The sequence below is a fragment of the Mustela lutreola genome, chromosome 12, assembly GCF_030435805.1.
Source record: "Mustela lutreola isolate mMusLut2 chromosome 12, mMusLut2.pri, whole genome shotgun sequence".
Lineage (NCBI taxonomy): Eukaryota > Metazoa > Chordata > Mammalia > Carnivora > Mustelidae > Mustela > Mustela lutreola.
In genome coordinates this window covers 38829290-38850452 of record NC_081301.1, presented here as the reverse complement: position 1 = coordinate 38850452, position 21163 = coordinate 38829290, and positions in this window count along the sequence as shown.

Below are 21163 nucleotides of genomic sequence, written 5' to 3'. Positions count from 1 at the left end.
GAAATGTCTGTTCATGTCCTCTGCCCATTTCTTGATTAGATTATTTGTTCTTTGGGTGTTGAGTTTGCTAAGTTCTTTATAGATTCTGGACACTAGTCCTTTATCTGATATGTCGTTTGCAAATATCTTCTCCCATTCTGTCATTTGTCTTTTGATTTTGTTAACTGTTTCCTTTGCTGTGCAAAAGCTTTTGATCTTGATGAAATCCCAGTAGTTCATTTTTTCCCTTGCTTCCCTTGCCTTTTGCGTTGTTCCTAGGAAGATGTTGCAGCGGCAGAGGTCGAAGAGGTTGCTGCCCGTGTTCTCCTCAAGGATTTTGATGGATTCCTTTCGTACATTGAGGTCCTTCATCCATTTTGAGTCTATTTTTGTGTGTGGTGTAAGGAAATGGTCCAATTTCATTTTTCTGCATGTGGCTGTCCAATTTTCCCAGCACCATTTATTGAAAAGGCTGTCTTTTTTCCATTGGACATTCTTTCCTGCTTTGTCGAAGATTAGTTGACCATAGATTTCAGGGTCTATTTCTGGGCTCTCTATTCTGTTCCATTGATCTATGTGTCTGTTTTGGTGCCAGTACCATGCTGTCTTGATGATGACAGCTTTGTAATAGAGCTTGAAGTCCGGAATTGTGATGCCACCAACGTTCGCTTTCTTTTTCAATATCCCTTTGGCTATTCGAGGTCTTTTCTGGTTCCATATAAATTTTAGCATTATTTGTTCCATTTCTTTGAAAAAGATGGATGGTACTTTGATAGGAATTGCATTAAATGTGTAGATTGCTTTAGGTAGCATAGACATTTTCACAATATTTATTCTTCCAATCCAGGAGCATGGAACATTTTTCCATTTCTTTGTGTCTTCCTCAATTTCTTTCATGAGTACTTTATAGTTTTCTGAGTATAGATTCTGTGTCTCTTTGGTTAGGTTTATTCCTAGGTATCTTATGGTTTTGGATGCAATTGTAAATGGGATTGACTCCTTAATATCTCTTTCTTCTGTCTTGCTGTTGGTGTAGAGAAATGCAACTGATTTCTGTGCATTGATTTTATATCCTGACACTTTACTGAATTCCTGTATAAGTTCTAGCAGTTTTGGAGTGGAGTCTTTTGGGTTTTCCACATATAGTATCATATCATCTGCGAAGAGTGATAATTTGACTTCTTCTTTGCCGATTTGGATGCCTTTAATTTCCTTTTGTTGTCTGATTGCTGAGGCTAGGACCTCTAGTACTATGTTGAATAGCAGTGGTGATAATGGACATCCCTGCCTTGTTCCTGACCTTAGCGGAAAAGCTTTCAGTTTTTCTCCATTGAGAATGATATTTGCGGTGGGTTTTTCATAGATGGCTTTGATGATATTGAGGTATGTGCCCTCTATCCCTACACTTTGAAGAGTTTTGATCAGGAAGGGATGCTGTACTTTGTCAAATGCTTTTTCAGCATCTATTGAGAGTATCATATGGTTCTTGTTCTTTCTTTTATTGATGTGTTGTATCACATTGACTGATTTGCGGATGTTGAACCAACCTTGCAGCCCTGGAATAAATCCCACTTGGTCGTGGTGAATAATCTTTTTAATGTACTGTTGAATCCTATTGGCTAGTATTTTGTTGAGTATTTTCGCATCTGTGTTCATCAAGGATATTGGTCTATAGCTCTCTTTTTTGATGGGATCCTTGTCTGGTTTTGGGATCAAGGTGATGCTGGCCTCATAAAATGAGTTTGGAAGTTTTCCTTCCATTTCTATTTTTTTGGAACAGTTTCAGGAGAATAGGAATTAGTTCTTCTTTAAATGTTTGGTAGAATTCCCCCGGGAAGCCGTCTGGCCCTGGGCTTTTGTTTGTTTGGAGATTTTTAATGACTGTTTCAATCTCCTTACTGGTTATGGGTCTGTTCAGGCTTTCTATTTCTTCCTGGTTCAGTTGTGGTAGTTTATATGTTTCTAGAAATGCATCCATTTCTTCCAGATTGTCAAATTTATTGGTGTAGAGATGCTCATAGTATGTTCTTATAATAGTTTGTATTTCTTTGGTGTTAGTTGTGATCTCTCCTCTTTCGTTCATGATTTTATTAATTTGGGTCCTTTATCTTTTCTATTTGATAAGTCTGGCCAGGGGTTTATCAATTTTATTAATTCTTTCAAAGAACCAGCTCCTAGTTTCGTTGATTTGTTCTATTGTTTTTTTGGTTTCTATTTCATTGATTTCTGCTCTGATCTTTATGATTTCTCTTCTCCTGCTGGGCTTAGGGTTACTTTCTTGTTCTTTCTCCAGCTCCTTTAGGTGTAGGGTTAGGTTGTGTACCTGAGACCTTTCTTGTTTCTTGAGAAAGGCTTGAACCGCTATATATTTTCCTCTCAGGACTGCCTTTGTTGTGTCCCACAGATTTTGAACCGTTGTTATTTCATTATCATTTGTTTCCATGATTTTTTTCAATTCTTCTTTAATTTCCTGGTTGACCCATTCATTCTTTAGAAGGATGCTGTTTAGTCTCCATGTATTTGGGTTCTTTCCAAACTTCCTTTTGTGGTTGAGTTCTAGCTTTAGAGCATTGTGGTCTGAAAATATGCAGGGAATGATCCCAATCTTTTGATACCGGTTGAGTCCTGACTTAGGCCCGAGGATGTGATCTATTCTGGAGAATGTTCCATGTGCACTGGAGAAGAATGTGTATTCTCTTGCTTTGGGATGAAATGTTCTGAATATATCTGTGATGTCCATCTGGTCCAGTGTGTTGTTTAAGGCCTTTATTTCCTTGCTTATCTTTTACTTGGATGATCTGTCCATTTCAGTGAGGGGAGTGTTAAAGTCCCCTACTATTATTGTATTATTGTTGATGTGTTTCTTTGATTTTGTTATTAATTGGTTTATATAGTTGGCTGCTCCCACGTTGGGGGCATAGATATTTAAAATTGTTAGATCTTCTTGTTGGACAGACCCTTTGAGTATGATATAGTGTCCTTCCTCATCTCTTATTATAGTCTTTGGCTTAAAATCTAATTGATCTGATATAAGGATTGCCACTCCTGCTTTCTTCTGATGTCCATTAGCATGGTAAATTCTTTTCCACCCCCTCACTTTGAATGGAGGTGTCTTCGGGCTTAAAATGAGTTTCTTGGAGGCAACATATAGATGGGTTTAGCTTTTTTATCCATTCTGATACCCTGTGTCTTTTGACAGGGGCATTTAGCCCATTCACATTCAGGGTAACTATTGAGAGATATGAATTTAGTGCCATTGTATTGCCTGTAAGGTGACTGTTACTGTATATGGTCTCTGTTCCTTTCTGATCTACCACTTGTAGGCTCTCTCTTTGCTTAGAGGACCCCTTTCAATATTTCCTGTAGAGCTGGTTTGGTATTTGCAAATTCTTTCAGTTGTTGTTTGTCCTGGAAGCTTTTAATCTCTCCTTCTATTTTCAATGATAGCCTAGCTGGATATAGTATTCTTGGCTGCATGTTTTTCTCGTTTAGTGCTCTGAAAATATCATGCCAGCTCTTTCTGGCCTGCCAGGTCTCTGTGGATAAGTCAGCTGCCAATCTAATATTTTTACCATTGTATGTTACAGACTTCTTTTCCCGGGCTGCTTTCAGGATTTTCTCTTTGTCATTGAGACTTGTAAATTTTACTATTAGGTGACGGGGTGTGGGCCTATTCTTATTGATTTTGAGGGGCATTCTCTGAACCTCCTGAATTTTGATGCTCGTTCCCTTTGCCATATTGGGGAAATTCTCCCCAATAATTCTCTCCAGTATACCTTCTGCTCCCCTCTCACTTTCTTCTTCTTCTGGAATCCCAATTATTCTAATGTTGTTTCGTCTTATGGTGTCACTTATCTCTCGAATTCTCCCCTCGTGGTCCAGTAGCTGTTTGTCCCTCTTTTGCTCAGCTTCTTTATTCTCTGTCATTTGGTCTTCTATATCACTAATTCTTTCTTCTGCCTCATTTATCCTAGCAGTTAGAGCCTCCATTTTTGATTGCACCTCATTAATAGCTTTTTTGATTTCACCTTGGTTAGATTTTAGTTCTTTTATTTCTCCAGAAAGGGCTTTTATATCTCTCGAGAGGGTTTCTCTCATATCTTCCATGCCTTTTTCGAGCCCGGCTAGAACCTTGAGAATTGTCATTCTGAACTCTAGATCTGACATATTACCGATGTCTGTATTGATTAGGTCCCTAGCCTTCGGTACTGCCTCTTGTTCTTTTTTTTGTGTTGAATTTTTCCGTCTTGTCATTTTGTCCAGATAAGAGTAAATGAAGGGGCAAGTAAAATACTAAAAGGGTGGCAACAACCCCAGGAAAATATGCTTTAACCAAATTAGAAGAGATCCAAAATCGTGAGTGGGGAGAAAGGGGATAAAAAGAGGTTCAAAAAGGAAGAAAGAAAAAAGAAAAAGAAAAAAAAAAAAGAAAGAAAAGAAGAGAATATTTTTAAAAAAAGAAAACACCTAAGAAAAATGTAAAAAAAAAAAAATATATATATATATATATATATATATTAGATAAACTAATAAAAAATCGTTAAAAAAGAAAAAGGTAACAGTTAAAAAAAAAAATTTTACCCGAAGGCGAGAAAAAAAAAAAAAAAAAAAGAAAAAGAAAAAATTAAATTAACTGCAAGACTAAAAAAAAAAATCACAGGAAAAAAGCCATGAGTTCCGTGCTTGGCTTTCTCCTCCTCTGGAATTCTGCTGCTCTCATTGGTATTGAAACCGCACTCCTTGGTAGGTGAACTTGGTCTCGGCTGGATTTCTTGTTGATCTTCTGGGGGAGGGGCTTGGTGTAGTGATTCTCAAGTGTCTTTGCCCCAGGCGGAATTACACCGCCCTTACCCGGGGCCGGGGTGAGTAATCCCCTCGGGTTTGCTTTCAGGAGCTTTTGTTCCCTGAGCGCTTTCCGTAGAGTTCCAGAGGACGGGAATACAAATGGCGGCCTCCTGGTCTCCGGCCCGGAGGAGCCGAGAGCCCAGGGCCGCACTCCTCAGGGCGCCCTCAGAGAACAGCGCCCAGTTACTCCCGTCTGCCTGGCCTCCGGCCGCGCTCCGAGCTCACCGAGCCTGCGACCGGTTCAAGGTAACACGGAGCTGCGAGCTTACTGTCGGCTCTGTCTCTGTAGCCGGCTTTCCCGTTCCAATACCCGCAAGCTCTGCGACACTCAGACACCCCCGATCCTTCTGTGACCCTGCGGGACCTGAGGCCACGCTGACCCCGCGTGGGCTTCGCCCTGGTTTAGCCTCTGGAGCGATGTCCCTCAGCGGAACAGACTTTTAAAAGTCCTGATTTTGTGCACGGTTGCTCCGCGGCTTGCCGGGAGCCGGCCCCTCCCCCCGGGGTCTATCTTCCCGTCGCTTTGGATTCACTTCTCCGCCGGTCCTACCTTTCAGAAAGTGGTTGTTTTTCTGTTTCCAGAATTGCTGTTCTTCTTCTCTTCGATCTGCCGATGGATTTTCAGGTGTTTGCAATCTTTAGATAAGCTATCTAGCTAATCTCCGGCTAGCTGAAGCAGTCTCAGCTTGCTACTTCTCCGCCATCTTGACTCCTTCTTCAGAAAGAATTTTTGAACAGGGATGCTGTTGATAAAAATGAGTACTGACAGATCCATTTATCAAAGAGGTGGGTGAATAAGATCATGGAAAGCAATAACTGCAGCTGGTTAGAATTATCTGAGCATTGAAACATACACACTAACAACAAACACAGTATAAAACAAAACCACAGCCATGATTCCAGAGCTCCAATTAGATTACTAGGTTGGTGGAAGACTGAAAGATAAAACCACAAAATACAGCACTTCTCTTTCCCATGTAATTGATTCCACAGACATCTGGACAATTCGAATTATATAAAAAAAATCATAATAGCTACAGAAGTTTTAAGATGACCAGTAACACACACACACACATACACAGCTTTAATGATTTAGGTCCTAAATTTAGTTTCTAAATTTTTGAAACCATGCTTAATTCAGTAAAAGGTAAGGATATGAGTAAAACCTGATGCCAGCACATTTTATACAATTATGCTTAGTATAATTCTTGGAAATACTGGCAATTTAAAATACATCTTTGTTTTCTTTTTATTGTGTTATGTTAGTCACCATAAAATACATTATTAGTTTTGATCCAGTATTCCAAGATTCATTGCTTATATACAACACCCAGTGTATTATTTGTTTAGATAAAAGGCAGTTACAGAGTTGAAAGGCAGGGTGCAGATTAAATGTTAGGATTTTCAAAAATAAATATATTTTTCTATCTTCAACATACATGCATAAAATTTAAATGTTAGAATACACCAGTGGACAAAATTATCTGATATATATCCACCATTGTTCTTTTCCTATTTAAATCAGTAAAATGTATGGGAAATATCGTCAAGTGAAACAAGAAGGCATACTTAAACAATAATGGAAGGCATGGGCAGACATGACAATATCAATCTATCTACATCCAACAAACAACAAGGCATCCCAGTACATAAAGCAAAAATTCTGTTACAAATACTAGAAATAAAAAAGAAACATAACTGCAGTGATGTTTTAATTCATTGTTACCGTTTTATGATGGCTAACAATAGATAAAAGCAAAGACAGGAAATCAAAAATATATAAATATGGGATTTGTTTCCAGTTTTATGTTTTCTCTTTTATTATTTTTCTTTGCTTCAGCTAACGAGCTTAAGTTCATTGAGTTCTTTGTGCTGAAACAGAGCTTTCTCATGTACCATAGCTTAAGACTTGGTTGCTAATGGTACCAGCACACTTTTCACATAGGGCAGAAATTTCAGAGGCCAAAAATCTTTTAATTTTCTAATTTTTAAAATTTTTTTTAAATTTTATTTACTTTTTTTGACAGAGAGAGATCACAAGTAGGCAGAGAGGCAGGCAGAAAGAGAGGGGAAACAGGCTCCCAGCTGAGGAGAAAGCCCAAATGCAGGGCTCGATCCCAGGATCCTGGGATCATGACCAGAGCTGAAGGCAGAGGTTTAACTTACTGAGCCACTCAGGTGCCCCCCAAAAATCTTTTAAAAATTATCTCAGAGATGTGCCTGGATGGCTTAGTCAGTTAAGCATCCTGCTCTTGATTTTGGCTGAGGTCATGACTTCTTAGGTTATGAGATAGAGCCCTGTGTCTGTTCCTTGCTCAGTGGGGAGTCTGCTCAAGATTCTCTCCTTCTGCCCCTCCCCCTACTAGGCACACTCTTCCTCTCTGTCTCTCTAAAATAACTAAATCTTTAAAAAAATAATAATAAACTCAAAATCCAAATATATGTTCTTCAATATGCCCACTGAAGTGATTTCAGCATTGTTTGTTCAACATTCTACTCCTCTCCCTATCCCTGTGTTAATTAACCAAGATCTCCTATTCATTATTCTTTCTGATTTTTACAACTTGTTTACTACATTATTTGGTTATGATGCTGGACTGAACCAATGTCTTAGGAAAGATCTAAAAGCATGAAGATGTAGCATTCTCTACTTCCAAGAAGGTTACAAGTTCATTTTCAGGGTAACTAGTTAGAGAGCCAAAGGGCATTAATCCACTTGATGCTCTACTGTCTGAAACAGCATTGTTGTTTTGTGAACTAAAAGCCAAAGCCTGCATTTTATCTCAGCAAATTTGCTCTAGTCTAAGTCTGTTAGATTCAAACTCCTCATGTGTGGAAAAAAAGGCAACTAATGTACTGTAAATGAATGAATATAAACTAAGTTGTTGGAATTTATAATGAGAGATGAAATTAAAGACTTATTCTGCCTCTTAGCAGTGAAATGAGTTCTAGTCAATTGGATTATTTTTCAGTAAAAGTTTTACAAAAGTCTAAATTAGAAAACACAAACGAAACCAAATTAGAAATCATGTGCAAAATATAAATGCAAATTTACTTTGAGAAAGTAAACTAATGAACTGATGGGGAACATGAGCATAGAGGATTGTCATTTTTAATTCCTTAAGTGTCATAAATTGAATGGTAAGATATGTTTTTATTTCAGTAAAAATCTGTGTCTATGATGACTAGAAATTTTTAGGGTACAACCATAACAATCCTAAGGTCTAATTCCTCATTTTTCATTTCCATTCTTCATTTTCCACATGGATAATAGCAGCCTGGAGAAGTGACCTCCTCTGAGGCCACACAGCTAGCAAAGACACTGGATTCTGGGTGTTAGCATACAGTCCTTTTCTTTCCAAAGATCTACAGATCATTGTCATCCCTTATTATGTAGCTCATTGATCATATTCTGGGGTAATATATTTAAAAACTAACTTTGGAAATGTTGGAACTGTGTTTTATCAGAAAATGCTATGGGGACTATTCATAAATAGGCACAGGATGTCAGTGTTGGAACCTATACAGACTAGGGAGGAGAAAAAAAAAAAAACAGTAGTAGGGGAATCATAAAGTTCTGATCTAAAGTTCTAGAAAAGCAGAAGCATGCCTGAGCTCATCTGATCTCGGGGAGCTGAGCAGGGTCAGGCCTGGTTAGTATTTGGATGGAAAAGCATAAGATAATTAAGGAAAGGCCAAGCTGAGAGCACTCCTGTGAGAAAATGAAGAGGAAGAACTACATGGCATCTGGATCAGTACATGACAGGTTTAAAAGTCAGGAATTCATCTTCAGAAGCAAGGCGGAATAGGGCAGAAGACGGTGCTGCCCACCAAAGTGTAGTCTCACACAAAAAGGCTCTGCAGTGAAGGAAGCCGCAGGTGTCCCTTGATGGATGTGTGATGTGGTGTGCTTGTGCTTGATAGACAGGCCCTAGAAACTCGTGGGATTACGAGAGTCATTTAGGAGTTAGAAGTAACAGGGTTATGTGATGATATGTACATGCAAGCAGGATTATTTTATGATTAGGATCATCCAAATGAATAACGAATGTGTTCTTGGTGTTGGGAGTTTTCTGCCCTGCACTGTGGGAGTCTGAGCTGAGGGTGGAGCAGGTGTGTCTGATGATGCGAGATTAGCATAAAGCACTCCAAGACCCAGGTACTCCCTACGTCTAGTAATTTTACTGCTTTTAAGTACTGCAGAGGTGGTGGGCGAAGAGCCAGGATTCCTACTGGCCAGCCAAGCTTCCTTAAGCAATATCCCTCATTTCAAGTCCCTGCAACTTGGATGTGGTTTTACACGCTCTTGTTTGTGTCTATGTACAGAGGTTGTTTCTGCTCTCGATAAACAGTGTCAGAAAGAGAGAGACAAAAGAAAGAAGTACACATCAAGAGGGGATCACACACACATGCAAATAAAGCAAAATCTCTACAGAGATGTAGAGACCCAAAGAATGAACACAGAGAGATACAGAGAGACAGGCAGAAAAAGAGAGATACACGCATAGGCATAAACATACAGACACACAGCCACAGAAATACAGATATACTACACCTACAGAGAGAGAGAGAGGAGGAAGAGATACAGATTCTCAGAGAGACACACAGGCATGCAGGATGAGGGACGTGCAGAGACAGATCTGCACAGAGAGATCCAGGCAGCACAGTGGTGAGACAAATAGGAATACACAAGAGGAAGAGATACATGCAGGGGGAGTCCCACCAAAATCTAAACTTGTATTGTTCTCAACAGTCCATAAAACTGTGCTTGCCAGGACTTCAGTCATGCCAGTCTTATCAGAATTGCCAGGACTAACACCAGAAATAAGCTGGGGTTTTTTGTATTGTTTTGTTTTGTTTTTTAAACTGCACAGATATTTCTATTACATACCTTTGGTGAGAAACATCTCATATTAAATTCATCAATGGTAAAGTAATGGCATATCATTCCTTTTTTTTTTTTCTTAACTGAAAGAGCCTTACCAGTACACTAAAAATTTTCAGTAGTTTTTCAATGGTCTAATGTGTCACTTGTCCCCAATTTAAGCAACCTTTTTGCTAAGCTATCTGTAACTTTAAATATTTTCTACTTTTGTTTACTCATTTTAGGTTTCTAATATTTTCGGTTCTCTGGTTTCACTTGTCCACTTTTTTTTTTCACCCTTGTCTACTCCTATTATTTTTATTTATATGATCTTAAAATATTATTGTATTTTATTTATCTTAATTCTTGGGCTAGCTCCTTTTATTCTCTGCTGCTAGTTATTAAATTAATTGGAATGTCTTTGATGGCAAGCAATGGAAAACCCAAGTCAAACTCGTTTAAACAATAAAAACATTTATAGACTCTCATACCTGGAAGTCCATAGGTCATGCAGGTTGTAGGCTTTACTGAATTCAGTGGATTTGACTGCATTCCCCTGTGATTCTTGGAGAAGCAGGAAGAAGTAGGAAAGTAGCTCTTTGTGTACTAGCTTCATCTTTAGGCTGCTAATCAGATGGCAACAGTGTTCCTAATATATCTACCAACAGCCAGAAGAAGAGAACTAACTTAAGGTTTTCCCTTAAGAATAATGAAAAGTTTCCCAGAATCCTCTTTTCAAAATTTCCCTTACATTGCATTGGCCCAAATTGAGTCTTGTGCTCTTTCCTAAACCTATCTCTGGCCAAAGAACACCCTACCCCCGCCTTTTTTTTTTTTTTTTTAATTCTTTTTATCACAGGTTTGGGTTTTTAAACCAATCACTGTCTGGGCAAGGGGATTTTGTTCATTGACATTGACTAATTAGAGCTCACACCTGAGCTGGGGCGAACCTCTAAAACCTCACCATTGCTACCAATCAAAATAGGAGTAGATATCAGAAGGAAAATCAAGGTGTTATATTGGAAAGGGAATAGGTACCCAGCCAGCTCCTGGGTAGGCAACCAATTATAGCCACTAACATCATCACCTTATTTTTTGACAGGTCTTAACACAAATAAAAATTACATGTGTAAAATGCTTTATATTTGTCCTGATTTTTTAAAATGACAGTGGCAGTTCTACTGCCATCCTGTTTTGTTTTGTCATTTTTTAACTAGCAAATTGAGAGATTTGGTAAACTATTAACCTTCTCTGTGAAATCTGCCCTGATTTTTAATCCCCAGAATTACTGATACTCTTTTATGATATTTCATTTATATTTTTGTCAAAGTGCTTATTAGTTGATATTTATGTTAGACCATGACCCCATGGAGATGGAATGAGGCATTCATTCATTCTTAAAGCTTCATGGTCTTTTATAGTCCTAGAATATATTAAGTGCACAACTAATGTTTACTGAGTTGATTTAAATATCAAGCAATTGGAATGTTTATAGAGCATATTTACTGACATAAAAAGGACTGTGAGGGATGATTCCAGATGATAATTTTGAGAAAAACTCCATGAAGGCTATATCACTCTGCTTTAAACTACTTTGGGGAAACTGTCCATATTTTAACAACTTACAATAAAAGCCTGCCAAAAAAATATCCTAAAGTATAAAAATTATGGCATAGGGAATAGAGTCAATAATATTGGAATAACACTTTATGGTGACAAATGGTAACTATACTTATCATGGTGAGCATTGTAGAATATATAAAACTATCCAATCACTATGTTGTACAACTAAAGTTAATATCATATTGTATGCCAACTACATACTTTAGTAACAAAATCTTTTTAAAACTTCTAAAATTAAGAAATAGCACTGAGATATAAGAATTATATGCTGCTGAAAGAATATGTTGTTATAGATCATTACACACCCTTAAGTCAATTTTGGATACTCAAAGAATGTCTCAGATACATTTCTTTAAATCTCTTTAAAACACCTAGGGAAAATTTTCAGAATCAATGGGTTCTGGCAATATGCCATTAACTTATAAGAAAATGTCAAAAAATTATTTTTAAAATATTTATAATTTTATATATTTTGTACATGTAATACTACATTGTTTCCTATATGTGCACAAAATATAAATAGTAGGTTCAAAACAACTTATGTATAAAGAAAACCTGAGCATTCCCACTTGCCTCTAACAATTATCAAATTAGAGTTTAAGACTGATTTTGTAAAACAGAAATTTTAAAGAATTCAGAGAAGGGGGGAAGGAGCAAGGAGTATGAGACCTAATACCATCAGGGCACAGGAGTTCAGGTAGATAGTTATCAAACCCTTCTGAACACCTACAAACTCAATAGGAGATTGAAGAGAAGAAAAGCAGCAATTCTAGGAAGAGGCCACTTTGTGGAAGGTAAGACATGCAGAGAAGTGAAACTGAGGTGATATATGGGAGATAGACCCTGGGGCAAGGGGCCCTCTCCTGGCAACCTCTAGAGCAGCAGAGCACAAAATCAGAAATTTTAGAAGTCTGCTCCACTGAGCGACATCACTCCAGAGGCTAAGTAGGGGATGGAGCCCTTGCAGGAACAGTGTGGTCTCAGGACCCATGGGGTCACAAAAAGATCAGGGGTGTCTGAATGTGGCAGAGCTCCCAGGTATTGGAGCGGGGAAGCCAGCTGTAGAGATGGAGCCGAGCAGTGGGCTCTCAACTCAGAATTATCTTAAACCATGATCTGAGGCACAGTCAGACCACTGCTCTTTGAGCAGGGACCCCACAAGTGGCAGATCCAGAAAGACCCTCCCCCCCTTTGGGAGAACCAGCACAGGAGCCCATGGCAGGAATCTGCTGGGTTTGGAGACTCCAAACAGGGCTGTGCACCAGAAACAGAAATACTCAGTTACAGACTGGGTGAGCTTTGAGTGTGGCTGGAGACCAGGGTGATGAGAGTGATTAACTGCTTTTCTCCAAGGGCGCACTAAGGAATGGGAACCCGAGCTCTTGGCTCCTATGGAGCTGGAGATTGGAAGGCCGCCATCTTCATTCTCATCCTGCAAAGCTCTATGGAAAGCATTCAAGGAACAAAAGCTCCGAAAGCGAACCCAAGCAGATTACTTAGCCTGACCCCTGGCAAGGGAGTTGCAACTCCACCTTGGGCAAAGACATTTGAGAATCCTTGCAACAGGCTGCTCTCCCAGAAGATTATCAAGAACATCCAGCCAAGAACAAGTTCACTGATCAATGGGAACTATGGAAATCCAGGGCTAGGGAATGCAGCACATAGAATTCATGGCTTTTTTCCCATGATGCTTTAGTATTTCAAAATTTAAATTTTTTAAATTTCATTTTTTCTTATTCTAGTTTTTAAATTTTTCCTCTTTCTTTAACCTTCTTTAACTATTTTATGTTACCAATACCTTTTTTAAAAAAATCTTTATAAATCTTCATTGTCATAGGCATATTCTGTCTATTCATTGTATTTAACCTTATTTTTTGTACACATACAGGTTTTTCCTTTTTTTAAATTTTGGGATACAGTTTCTTCTAACAGATCAAAATATACCCTAAATCTAGAGCATGGCTTTGCTCTAGTTTCCAGCCTGATCACATTCTTTTCTCTTTTTTTTCTTTCTTTTTTCAACCAACTTCTTATCAATTCTTTTTTTAGACTCGTTTTTAATTTTCATCATTACTGTCATATTCCATCCCTTCATTGTGTTTACTGTTATTATATAAATATATCTATTTTTTCTTCCTTTAAAATTTTGGGGGCAATCTCTTCTAACAGACCAATATACACTCAAAACCAAGTGTGTGGCTCTGTACTATTCACCAGTCTAATATTTTATACATACACACACACACACACACACACATTTTTTTTTCTCCTTTCCTCTCCCCCTGGTTTTGGGTCTCTTCCTATTTGGTTAGTGTGTATTTTTCTGGGGTCATTGCTACCCTTTTAGTTACTGTTCTCTCATTCGTCTATTCTTATCTGGATAAAATGACAAGGCAGAAAAACTCACCTCAGAAAAAAAGAACAAGAGGCAGTACCGATGGCTAGGTACCTAATCAATATGAACATGACTAAGATGTCAGAACTAGAGTTCAGAATGATGATTATCAAGGTACTAGCTGGGCTCAAAATAAGCATAGAAGATACTAGAGAACCCCTTTCTGGAGAAATAAAAGAACAAAAATCTTAAAAAGTTGAAATTTAAAAAAATCTATTAAAGAGGTGCAATAAAAAATGAAGGCACGTAGTGCTAGGATAAATGAGGCAGAAAAGAGAATTAGTTTTGTAGAAGACCAAATGATGGAGAATAAGGAAGCTGAGAAGAAGAGAAACAACTATTGGACAACAAGAGGAGAATTTGAGAGACAGGTGATACCATAAGATGAAACAATATTAGAATAATTGGGATCCCAGAAGAAGAAAGAGAGAGGGTGCAGAAGGTATATGGAGAAAATAATAGCAGAAAATTTCCCTTATTTGGCAAAGAGAACAAGCATCAAAATCCAGGAGGCACAGAGAACCCCCCCCCAATAAATAAAAATTGGTCCATACCCCATTGTAAAATAGTAAAACACCTCCAGATTTAAACGAGGGGGTGGAAAACAATTTACCATGCTAATGGACATCAAAAAAAAGCTGGGGTGGCAATCCTTATATCAGATCAATTAGATTTTAAGCCAAAGACTACACTAAGAGATAATGAAGGACACTATATCATACTTAAAAGGTCTGTCCAACAAGATCTAACAATTTCAAAAATCTATGCCCCTAACATAAGAGCAGCCAATTATATAAACCAATTAATAACAAAATCAAAGAAACACATCAACAATAACACAATAATCGTAGGGGATTTTAACACCTGCCTCACTGAAATGAACAGATCATCCAAGCCAAAGATCAACAAGGAAATAAAGGCTTTTAATGACACACTGGATGAGATGGACATCACAGATATATTCAGAACAATCCATCCCAAAGCAACAGAATACACATTCTTCTCTAATGCACATGGAACATTCTCCAGAATAGAACATATCCTGGGGCTCAAATCAGGTCTCAACTGCTACCAACAGATTAGGGTCATTCCCTGCATATTTTCAAGCCTTGGTGCTTTGAAACTAGAATTCAATCCCAAGAGGAAAGTTGGAAAGAACTCAAATACAGGGAGGCTAAAGAGCATCCTACTAAAGAATGAATGGGTGAGCCAGGAAATTAAAGAAGAATTGAAAAAATTGATGGAAAAGAATGAAAATGAAAACAAAACTGTTCAAAATCTTTGGGATGCAGCAAATGTGGTCCTAAGAGGAAAGTATATAACAATACAAGACTTTTTCAAGTACACAACCTAACCCTACATCTAAAGGATCTGGAGAAAGAACAGAAAATAAATCCTAAACCAGCAGGAGAAGAAAAATCATAAAGAGCAGAATAAAAAGAACAGTAGAACAGATCAATGAAACCAGGAACTGGTTCATTGAAAGAATTAATAGGAATGATAAACCCCTAGCTAGACTTATCAAAAAGAAAAGAGAAAGGACCCAAATTAATAAAATCATGAATGAAAGAGGATAGATCACAACCAACACCAAAGACATACAAACAATTATAATAACATACTATCAGCAACTATATGCCAGCAAGTTTGACAATCTGGAAGAAATGGATGCATTTCTAGAGATGTCTAAACTCCCAAAACTGAACAAGGAAGAGATAGAATACCTGAACAGACCCATAACCAGTAAGGAGATTGAAACAGTCATCAAAAATCTCCCAAAAAACAAGAGCCCAGGACCAGAAGGCTTCCTAGGGGAATTCTACCAAACATTTAAAGAAGAATTAATGCCTATTCTCCCAAAACTGTTCCAAAAAATAGAAATGGAAGAAAAACTTGCAAACTCATTTTATGAGGCCAGCATTACCTTGATCCCCAAACCAGACAAAGACCCCATCAAAAAGAAGAATTACAGACCAATATCCCTGATGAACACGGATGCAAAAATTCTCACCAAAATGCTAGTCAATATGATCCATCAGTACATTAAAAGGATTATTCACCACAACCACGTGGGATTTATTCCTGGGCTGCAAGACTGGTTCAACATCTGCAAATCAATCAATGGGATAAAATACATTAATAAAAGAAAGAACAAGAACCATACAATATTTCAATAGATGCTGAAAAAGCATTTGTCAAAGTATAGCATACTTTCTTGAAATGGACCCTCAACTCTATGGTCAACTAATCTTCAACAAAGAAGGAAAGAATATTCAGTGGAAAAAAGACAGTCTCTTCAACAAATGGTGTTGGCTAAAATTAACAAGTCAGGAAACAGCAGATGTTGGCAAGGAATGCAAGCTGTTGCAGCCACCCTGGAAAACAGTATGGAGGTTCCTCAAAACTTTAAAAATACAACTACCCTACTATCCAGCAATTGCTCTACTGGATATTTACTCTAAAGACACAAATGTAGTGATCTGAAGGGGCACATGCACCCAAATATTTATAGCAGCAATGTCTACAATAGCCAAGCTATGGCAAAAAACCTAGATGTCCATCAATAGATGAATGGATAAAGATGTGGTATATATATATATATATATATATATATATATATATATACATACACACACAATGGAATACTACACAGCCATCAAAAAAAACAGGAAATCCTGCCATTTGCAACGATATGGACAGAATAAGAGGGTATTATGCTAATTGAAATAGGTCAGTTGGAGAAAGACAATTATCATATGATCTGTCTGATATGAGGAATTTAAGGGCAGGACAGGGGTTATGGGGGGAAGGGAGGGGGATAAAATGAAGCAAGATGGGACCAGGGAGGGAGACAAACCATAATAGACTCTTAATCTCAGGGAACAGGCTGAGGGTTGCTGGGCGGGGGTGGAAGGGATGCAGTGGCTGGGTTATGGACATTGGAGAGGGTATGTTCTATGGTGAGTGCTATGAATTGTGTAGGACTGATGATCACAGGCCTGTACCCCAGAAGCAAATAATATATTATGTTAATAAAATAAAAATTTTTAAAAAAACAAGAAAAACAAAGAGAATTCAGAGAAGCTTCAAATAATTCAAACATTAAAAATCAAACATAACCATCTTAGGATAGAGACCATGGGTTGGCTAGCTCCATTTCTGTCCCACGTCCTCCTGGGGGACCTTCCTATACAGATTCTTGGGAGCAAAGCCCCGCATTTCCCAGACTCCTTCACAGCTAGGGTTCGAGGCAAAAATTAGTTCTCACCAGTCAAGTGAAATCACAGAACTTTTGGAAAGTAGAAGTGAAACCAAGGTTATCTCTGGCCTCTTTTTCTATTATTATTATTATTATTATTATTATATTGTTTATCATCCTCATCATCATCTTTCTTTTATCTATTATTATTATTGCTATTAGCAAACAGGGTTGTTAGGACATAAAGCTTTCCTGCCTCAGCCTTTCTGCCTGCTCTCCATCCCCCTATAGAGATGGCTGCAGCAGGGCAGCAGTGGGCCCTGGATTCCAGCCTCCCACACTTTGGCTATCAGCTTATGCTGATATATATTCTTAAACTCAGTATTTCAAAAGCGACTTCAAAGACAGCATTTCATTTAATAGGTCCGTTTTTCAGAGTTCAGAAAATCATTCCTGGCATCCCAGGCTAGAGTTTGCTTCTCTAGAAATTCTATTTTGTAACAAATGCCAACTTTCTTTCTACATGGAACACTGAAAGAATGCACCAACCAGAAGCAAGAGTTGAAAGCAAAGAAAATGTGAAAAACATGATAAAGGAAGAATACATGGAATCAGAAAATAGTATATGAAGTAACAGAAATAAGATGAAATAAAGGAGTGATGGTCATAAATGAAGTGGCTAAGTTGTTTCCCCCTTTTTAAATGAAATGCACTCTTAAAAGTGTCAAAATAACTTACAAATGTTGACTAATGTAAGAAACCTACCTATTGCTGTGACCCAAAAATGTCAAATGAGGAATGATAAACAAAAATGCACTTGATAAATTAAGAAGAGAAAAAAAGAAAAGCTTCTTTGCTTTCTTTCTTGCAATGATTGCTGTGTTGGGATCAGAGAAAACAATTTGATTTAAAAAGCACTAAACAGAAAAATACATACTCAATAAAAATACAAGTCATGAGCATTTATATCCACATAATATTGATTTCTTTTCACATGTTTTGTGAAAATTCAGTTCCTTAAAACTCTGCAATACCATGCCAAATAATTCAAAAGTTGTAAGATGATGATTTTTTTGATGTACAAAAGTCAGGCTTGTCTCTTTAAACCTTTCTCTGCTTTGCACAAACATCCCTAATTACTGACTCAATTTTGTTAATTTGAATGTTATTCAAAAAGAATGTAAAATGAAATTTCTGAACCTCGGAAAAAAATGGAGTATTTCAGGAAGTGGATGACTCTAACATTGATGATATTTAGACTGTATTATATTTTGATATCTTACAAATGCTCTATGAGCAATTCTCATTGTTTTTGTAAATAGCCAATGGTTTAAAAGAAAAATATTGAGAAACAACAATTCTCTGAATTCTAGCTCTTATTTTGGTCTTCATGTTTTTATATATTTCCTGAAGTTTACATAGTATTTTTTATTACTTTGATATCAGAGAATCTATGTTTTAAAGACTACATAGGTTTCACATTTCACATATTACCATTGCACATCAATGGCATTAACAACAAATTTTTTAACATTCTTTGAATAATTTAAATAATGCAGATTATATTTTTCTGTTATATTCTTATTGTCTTCAATACTTAATTTATTCCAACTGATCTCAGATGCCTTTCGGACATTATTTCTATGCTTTTTTTTTTTTCCCCCTCAGAAAAAGAAGGAGTCAGTGGTCTTTATAAATATAATTTCAATCATATAATTCCGCACTTTCGTTTCTTCTCCACCCTTTTAGTTACCATTGTGTCAAGCTGCAAAGATGAAAAAATTTTTTATAAAATTAGATTCCCTGTTGACTGTCCCAAAATTTTAAATGGAATATTTAGTGTCTATCCTCTCACCACATTCTAACCAGACAATCATTTTTTTGTAACACGGAGTTTATATTCTCTCAACAAGATCCCTGCTACTAACCCCAGTGTCCTGGGAGTCATTAAAACCTCTTGAAAAATGCAAGACTCTCCTCCTGGCATTTTGTAATTATCACACAAGGCAAGCATGCTCAGGTTCCCCTCTGTCAAGAACTGCTAGAGAACCACCAGGGTAGAGAACAAAGAGCACAATGTAACAATTATTTAGATTCAAGTTGGCCTCATACTAACTTGGCATTAAAAATTTTTCACCAATAATAGTAGTAAATGGGCTGTATTTAAGAGTTAGTTAATATTTATGTGAGGAATGGGTAGAAAAGAAAACAGGCTAATCCCCAGAGGACTCTCGCAGTAAAGAATGTTGGCTGCTTCAAGGCTGCAAATGTGTTGAGCCAAAAAGTTCCCAGGTGTTTGCCTTCCATCTGTTTCTTAAAAACTTTTTTTTAAACAACCCACACCTGTGTTAAGGTGCTTTTTTTAAAGATTTTGTTTTATTTATTTGACAGAGAGAGACAGTAAAAGGGAACACAAGCGGAGGGAGTGGGAGAGGGAGAAGCAGGGTTCCCGCTGAGCAGGGAGCCTGATGGGGGGCTCAATCCTACGAACCTAGGATTATGACCTGAGCTCAAGGCAGATGCTTAACAACTCAGCCACCCAGGTACCCCAGGATGCCTTTTAAATCAAAACAAGGATTATCAGGTAAAATGTTCCAAGGAGCCTCTTTATTTCCTTAATTTTATGTTAGAAATCTGGTAGCTAAATAGGATTTAACTAATCACCAAATCAAAATACATGGTTGTTGTTCAAACCACCGTCAGAATTCACATGGATTTAATCAAATGTGGTAACCGTAGAAGTTATTATATGGGCAGATTCAACCTCCTGCCTCCGTTATGAAGGGTCTACAATTAGGATGGGTTCTAATCCGATTTCGTGCTAATCAGATTCATTGTCCTCACAGGGCTTAGTCACAAGAGAGTGGGGCAGAATGCCTCTACTTGACTCATGTGGAGACTCATATCAAAGAATACCAGGAATTTTAGGGATCAAGAAGAAAATACGTTATACTGGGAAAAGTAAGCAAAGAACATTGCACATAGGGAGAGATAGAAATGGTCTCTAAACATGAAAAAATAATTTCTTCAACAAGTGATGAAATGTAAATAGAAACAACACTGCTGTATTTGTCTACTGAACTAGAAATAATTTTAAATTGTAAAATAATTTAAAATTATTTGTTGCAGTGAAATGGACAGCTGTAAATTGGGAAAACAGTTCCTCTTCTTTGTGGCGTATATCTTCTCAGTAATTTTGACTCTTCCCTTTCCTTTCGGCTCCCGTTGCCAGCCTTCTAATTCAGGCACAACTTCTCCCCTGAATGGCTGCCATCATGTCCTCTCTACCAGCCCTCTCCTCCCTCAAGTTTATGCTGTACGTTACCCCAGAGTACTCTTTCTAAAACCCAAATCTGGTCACGTAGATTCCCTGCAGACACCTGTTCAGAGGTCCCCCAATGTCTCCAAGCAAAACCCAGTTTCCTTAACATGACCTTCAAGGACTTTCTGATCTGGTCACTGTCTGACCTTTCCACCATCTCCTACCAGACTACCGACTTCACGTCGCGGCTTCTGTCCCTACTGGCCATGTGGTCTTTGGCAAGTTGTGTAGGGTCCCTCTATGTTTCAGCATCCTTCCCTGTAACATAGAAACCATAATAGAACCAATCCACAGACTTGTGAATGTTGCCTGTGTCTGTATATCCAAATAGCTCATAGCAGTGCCTTGAACATCACTGGCCCTATAGTGATATTTTCTGTTATTATTTGCCTTTATCACTATTTTATTATGACCTTCCACAGGACTCTGTGTGTCAGACTTCTTGAAATGGCCTTATTTTAGCCCTGCCTTTGCCAGGCTGCTCTTCTTGACAGACTGGTACACAACACTCATTCTTCCTACTTTTTCCTATAAATGCCTGGGAAGGCCTGAATTCATTTTTTTCCCTGCCCCAACAGGATTCATATACAAGTGAGAAAAGATAAATAAACAAGAATAAAATACATACTTTATGTGTGGGGATAACAAGTACTATGGAGAAAAATAAGGTCTTCTTGGAAGAATCACAACTCTGTTAAGGGCTTCGGTGCTCCAATTATACTATGTTCTTTGGTTTTTCTGATGAATTATTTTGTCCTATTTTTGGACAATGAGTTCCCACATTTACTTATTTCCCTGTCCCAGGGCATGCCATTTTGCTGAACACATGAAAGATACGGGGGTACTTAGTAAAGATTTGTAAAATATGTAGATGCCTGCATGCATCATATAAATATCTCAGCAAATGTATCACTTTTAACTTTGTCAGAATATAAA